This window comes from Pavona decussata, unplaced genomic scaffold (assembly GCF_977016875.1).
Source record: "Pavona decussata unplaced genomic scaffold, jaPavDecu1.1 SCAFFOLD_229, whole genome shotgun sequence".
NCBI classification, from domain to species: domain Eukaryota; kingdom Metazoa; phylum Cnidaria; class Anthozoa; order Scleractinia; family Agariciidae; genus Pavona; species Pavona decussata.
Genome location: NW_028145634.1, coordinates 858,183 through 865,414, shown reverse-complemented (window position 1 = coordinate 865,414; position 7,232 = coordinate 858,183).

Here is a 7,232-nt window from a genome sequence, read left to right as displayed (position 1 = left end):
CTACAATTTAGGTTTACTCGGTTGCGAGTAACAAGCGTTGCTGGAAAAAAAAAACTCAAATTTCTTGGAACAAAATTTAAAGAGCTGTCTTTGTATAAACATCTTCAGCTTTGCAGACTGTAAAAAAAACATGAATTGAATCAATAAACTCTTATTATTCTATGCTAGCCAAAAATTTTCTCAGAACAAAAAGAACGAAAAATGAGTTTCCTTGTTTGCGGTTTTGTTTTTGTTGTTATTTTCCGCAGGACACCTGTTGAAGTTTTCTGGCGATGGCTGCTGCAAGGCAGACAAAAGAGCGGATGTAAAGAAATTCTCCGGAGACTTCAAACGTGCAGTTACTCATCAAACAATCGATCTATCGTTGCAAATTTGTCCACGCGCCCTTTGTTTAGCTTTTCAGGATGCAAATGCAAAAATGAACCACGTGCGGCAGGAACAGGCCAGCCGGTCGATATCCGCAAATTACTTACTTTGGTATTTAATGTCACAAAAGGGAAATTTTGAAGAAGGAAAAAACACAAATAAAACCTCCCGCGGTGGAAACGTTTGTTCCAAATGGAAAGACCGTCCTTTTCACTCTAAATAGGAACTGCAAAAAATAACAAACTGTATCCGCAGTTTGGTTGAAGATATAAACAAGTAAGGCCTTGATCCATCGATTTTCCGGTCACTGACTCAAGCGAAATAAGCCGCGCGCAAGAAAAGGAAGTCATTTTTCCAGTTCTTTGGGAGCTAAATAATAATTTTCTCTTGTTCTCTTTCGAGCGTTAAACACCAAGCTGTCGCTAAAGGAAACGGCTTATCAAATGAAGTAGGTACAAAATCACAATAATATGCAGTGAATATAATTTGCAGCTTTGATCATTTAAAAGCTTCGCGCGCCAGCTAGCAAAACAATGGAAACCCACCTGGTGTTTTAAATCGTTCATCTGCAAAGCGCTGTGTTATGTACTCGCATTGTCACGAAGGTTTGTTCGTGTCGGGGATTTTTTACGACAGAAAAAAATCCTCTAACTTGAAGAAGAAGATAGAAAGTGCTCGTCAAAATTGCTGCTCTAAATAAAGCCTTCATGAATATTACATACGACCCGGGTATCTGGTTCTAGTCCCGTAAAATCTTTCAAACGAACACCGGCAAGAAAGCAGGTCTTGCATGTTCTCTACAAGAGGGACGGATTGCAAATCAAAGGAATTGCCTTGCTACAGCAATGTTGAACCTTCCTGTTTCTCTAGACCTTGACTTGAAATGGGTCTTAACCGTTACGACCTTAAGGGTTTGGCCAGTCAAATTGGTTTGGTCGCTATCTCTTTTTTCGCTGAGGCAAATTCCGTAATCCCGGGATCTCGCGGCGTACAGGTAGTTTCAAGTGGTGCTATTCAAACACGAAAATAAGGATCTATTTTGTATGACTGGATAATTGAGCTAAAGCTTCCCTTAAAGCCGAATAAGGTTCTTTAAAACTGAAATCTCGCCGGAAATCATTGTCGTCTTAAATTCCTTTTCGATCCATAAAATTTCTTCATTAATTTCGATTTAATTTATACCTGCACGCCGATATACATACAAGACTTTGCTACTATACTACACTTTATTATAAGTAAATATTCTGTCGCAAAAAGTCTTCGAAACCACAATAAACCTTACAAATTCCACAACATACTTTCTATCTCATTTTTATTCCGGTTCAAGCGACCGGATCTCACAAAACTTTCCCCTGCAAAAAGACCGTAATTTTCCTTAAATAATTTAGCAGTGTAACGCCGGGAAATCGAATACGACAAAAATTTGCTGCGTTGAACCTTGCAAAAAGTGAGGCTCCGCGTAAAGTCACAACCATCGTGTGATTTTTCGAACAGATTTATGAAGATGGGAATCGACTGATGCGATTCAGCCTGAACTCGACTTTGTTGGGTTTCAGGGTACCTGTGTGGCAAGTGAACTGCTTACACAATACACGTGGATAGATCACCTCGCCCGTGCGTCGTAACCAGTGGACCGATTCCACTGACTACAAAATAAACTCCGAATTGAACGGAAAACGGCTGCAAAGACGCTTGAATTATGCTCCACTGCAGATCAGAACTTGAGGTTCTGCCCTACGCCGGTGCTAGAACCTTGTTAAGTAAACATTGATAACATACGCTGTAAGCTTTGGAACTTTTTTTTTTTCGTCAGTGTCTGGGTCGGTGTATAGGCAGGCACTGGTAGATTGCCAGCAGATAAAAGCACTGAGAAAGGCGGTACATCTTAAGTTACGGCAGTGTTTCTTCAGTTTTGCTAAACGAATCTTAACGAGGTCATCAATTCACACGTACGTTCCCTCCTTTCCGAACCTGATTACCGGAGATATCACTCAGTTCAGTCGGAAATATTCAGCCCTGCTAATTCAAACTGTCGCTTGTTAAAGCCGATTGAAAACTGCATACACGACCGCAAAGAATTCGAAAATAAATGTCACCGCAGAATATTCTGAATGGCTCGGCGAGCAGAGAGCAAAAATCACTAAGATTAGTCTCCAGTCATGTTGTCTAATCACAGCATTCGCATCCTTAGTTTTCACTGGGGACATGCCAACACCTTTTAATCTTTTGGCTCTCTGCAGATTACCTTCGCTTTTCTACGCTTGCAAATCTTCGTTATAACGGACCACTGTCAACTGTTGTAGAAAAAAATCTTGAAGACTAGTACTTTCGTTGACAAATTTCCTTCAGTTCTAGGATCTTGTGAGTGCTAGCTAGTACCGCTGCAGGTAAATTAAATATATTTTCGCGAGGCAAGAGGTGCATAGTTTTAATACCTGATTCATTGCATGATCGAGCGACTTAGCAGGAATTGTCTTAAACTCGTTTTAATAGCAAGGTTTTTTTCGTTCGGTGTTCATTACAGTATAGAAAATTCGATGATCTTCATGGATTAGGAAAGGCATATAGTTTCAAGAAGCGATGAATCATTAATAACTTGCAAAAAGGAAAAAAAAACTGAGCTCTTTTGACCGAGCTCGGGCGGGTAGAGACAGAATTTTTCATAGCAATAAGGCGGTTGCCAGGGTGAGTTAGATACAACTGCTTTGCTTTGCAGAAGTTGGTACATCTAGAAGGGAGGATGGTTTGAGCTACTTAACTGAACAACTAGCGCAGTTTTGCAATGGTGAAAGAATAGGAACCTGCTCTGTTCCGGCAGCAAAATCAATTCAATATTTTAACTATAAAAATGAATCACCTTATTATTAAACTGCAACCCAATTGCTTGGAATAGACTCAATAACTCAGGAAGCCATTTCGCTTTGAACGCCAATCTCGATCGTTCGGATTGTAAAATACTCAGTATAGGTCTTGGCAGTTCTAAACCCACAAGTAACTGATGTGATACCAGGCTAAAAGGTCTTGTTCGCTAAACTATTAAACCGCAATTCGGTCTTACCTTTCCGTAGTCGGCGGTTTTGCTACTGAAATGGTCTTCGCGAATCTATCTTTTAGTCATACACAACACCGTCGCGATGTCCTCTCGTGCATTGAAAATGGCTTAGTTTAGCGTCACAGCGTCAAATTTAACACTGATCGCCGAGTGATTCCATCGTGGACGTAGTGCACCGAAGCGTCCAGTTTAGTACCGGTATTACAGTACTTGTGCCTTGAACTTTTACCAGGTTTGCACGGGTGGGCGCTGGGACAAATCAACCACCGCCCGCTGGGCACCGGTTATGCGTTCTTGTGCTGCACGCGAAAGGCGCGGGAAAATTGCACAACGAGGGGACACAATCTGCTCTCGAACAGGGAGCATTAGCAACGACGACCGGGCGACGGCTTAATAACCAAAACAACAACTCTTCACGTGCATTTCACTTTTTGGTACATTTCTTTGCCGTCACTGCATGCACGACTAGGATGTGAAATTTCCTGATGGGATGGAGGACGTAAACACACGACGACGAATTTTTCTTTCTCTTTCTGAACTTGGGTGCGGTCTCCAACAACTCAACTCCAGGAAATTTAACCTACGTTTGACATTTAAAGCGAGTTGGAATAATCCAGGGGGGATAATCGCGACGACGTTTGAAAAAACGCGAATTCATTTTAACAGTGAAGCTTTCCCTGCCGTCGCCGTCGTCGTTGCTAAAAAAATCCTCAGTATTGTGGAGCCCGCTACAGTACAATAGCACTCGATCCCACAAAACTGAGAGTTAACCTAGCACTCTCACGTTTCTTCTCATTTTGCGTTGCCGTTTTCACTAAAGCAGCTAAAGGTCGATAAATGGTTACACAAAACGGGGCAATGTTGTACCTTATAAACATTTTATTCGCCTACACTTGTAACCAAAGGACCATTTCGGCCGAATACTTATTTGAATTTAGTTGTCAAAGAAAAACTAAAATTTTCAGAAAATATTACCACAAATTTCGTAACATTGGAAAGCTAATTCCTTTCGTTTTTTTCGGAGGGGCAAATATGTCTTTCAGTTCAAAGTGCGACGTAGAGAAGACTGTGAGCTAGGAGGTTGGCGTAAAGCCGACAAAAGCTTGTAAATTTGAGGAAGGAGATTCCGTTCCCTCAAAGTTTCAGTAAGTTTAAAAATTTTAAAAGCAAACTATTAGCTTACACAAATTTACCTTTAAAACTGATGCCTTGAAACGACCTGTGTGAATACAGGAGACAATACTGATTCTCGTTGGGTACTCCTGAGTTAAGCTATTTTGGCCAAAGCAAGTTTTCAGTTGAATTCCAATCAATTCAACAAACATATGTAGAAAGACTTTTTCTGTTTTTACTTTTTAGCAAATTTAAAGGTTTTGGGTGGCCAAACACACCTGTTTGAACATTTAATTTGTGGAGAGGAGGGCACTAAATACGACTCCCCAACAACAACTGCGTGGAAAACTACGAAATACGCTGTTTTTCTGAAGAACCATTTTCCGCATTGTTAAATTTAATTTTGGATTACTGCTGAATTTAATCTAGCCTCCCACGCAGTCTTTTTCACGGTAGTTGTATATTTCCCTCCAGCCCCCTCACAGGCTAATCTACCCTAAAAACGTCTGCGTAGGTTGATCAGTTGAAAAAATGATATCGCGGTTAACCGTTGTATATAAATAGCTAGGCCCTTAAAATGGGTATATATGTGTAAACAAGAGGGATATCTGATCTCCTATTGACGTAAATACAAATATACAAGACAAAGCTGGACAGTATTAGCTATTAAAGTGTACACAAGCTTTCCATGCACAAGTATTTTTTCCCGCGCACGGACGTATATTTAAGTTTAATGACGCAAATCTCTTCCACACACTCTTGACGTACCAATCGATGGGATGGCTTTTTGATGCTCGACCAGAAAAGCAAATTAAGAAGAAGGAAAGAAGAAGCAGAGAACACGACAACGCTAGCAAGAACGTAACTTGAAAATTAAATTCTTGTTTTCTGAATGAAGTCGCGATGATTCCAACTCATTCACTCAGTTTGTAAAATGGGGCCGAACTATCCAAGCCCAAGTCGTACAGGCTAAAGTCGTAGTGTTCTGGAAAGACAAACGAAATTAACATAATAATGATATGTTCTCCGGCTCTTTCAAAAAAACCTTGCACTTGGTCATTTTACGTTGTTGTTTTGCAGAGAACGGCAAAGAAGTGTACCATAGCGTGTGACGCACGTGCAGAGCCAATGTTTTGCCTAAAAGAAAATTATCGTCTTCAGGGGCCCATTTCTCGAAAGTCCCGGTAACTTACCGGGTCCGATAAGTGTCTTTGGTGATAAATATTTCTTGACAGAAGTCAATTTTTCTTAGCTTTGAATATTAAATTTTAAAATCTTATAATTCTATGAAAACATTGGCCAAGTACCATGTCTGTAATCATTGTGTAATCGGCGAAAAAACGTTTAAAAATATACTTATCCGGCCCGGTAAGTTACCGGGTCTTTCGAGAAACGGTCCCCAGCGGCCCTCTAGTTGCCGCTATCGCGTAGACATCGCTGCTTTTATGTAAAAGGTCCATAATTTATTTTACAACGCGCGTGCGGCTTGCGTCAAAATAAAAAATAAATGGTTGAACAACGTTTCACACAGGGATAACCCAGAGTGCATATCATTCTACGTACCCGGGTAGGTGTTTAAATAGCTAAATAAACAAGTGCTAAATTTATTTTCCACGAACTAGCCGTCCCTTACATCGTGTTTAATTTTGCAAGCAACTTGTGTTGCACCACCCTTTTGAATTCTAATGTCGCGTAAATCTTTTGTGGACTGCGCACGGACGTAAACTCAACTTGCTTTCCACACGAAATAAGTAAAATTAAAGCGATTCTGTCCCCGCAAACTAGTTTTCGAACCCTGTAGGTTACCGGGACATACCAGAAATGGGAGAAATGTGCCACAATTTAAATTGTATGCGCCATTTGTTGGCTCATTAGGGAACTGGTTGTTCCAAGAGGACCCATCTTGTCTTGAGCTGGGGGGTTATTGAAGACACCACCTATCTCACGAACATTACCGACAAAATTTTTTGTGTTTAAAATTTGAATTGACACAGAAATGTTCAGCTAGCAAGAGCCATCAGTGCTAGATAAACAAAGTGTGATTTGAATCTCATTGTCACTTTTTACTGCTGGATGAGGTAAGGCTATGCAGTAACCGTCTTTTCAGGAAGAGAGGTTGCAGGCAGAGATCACCATCTATTTTGTGGTTTGGTGGGTATAGTAGTTTTGACCACCTCCCTTATATCCTTCTCCCAGTGATTTTCTCGTTGCCGACCGTTATCGTTGAAGCTGCTTTGACCCCCTCGTTTTATACTAACTCAACCGTTCAAACGTTACCTTTGCAATGGTATGTACCCCAGTCGCACACTCAGGCATTCCCCTGCAGTCACGTGTGAATCTAAACGTCCCCAAACGGAACGACCAATGGTGTACCCGACTTGTTCCCAGCCTCTTGAAGCAGTTTTGGTGTGCTATGAAAATTCCCCAGAGCCCATGCATGACCTTGATAATGCGTGCGGACTTCCCATAACCCACTGCGACCCTCCTAATATATCCCGACTGTCATCAAAATGAACGGTTGTGCCAACAAGGCTCGACACCTTATGGTGTTTACACGATGCAGTATTCTTAATCGTGATAGCCCCGACGCGACGAGAATAGAAAACCATTTGTTAGGAAGAGAACTGAGAGAATAGAGTTCCATTTAGGCAGGGAACATCCGTTTGGGGGGGGGGGGGGGGGTTCAAACTGATCTACGTCG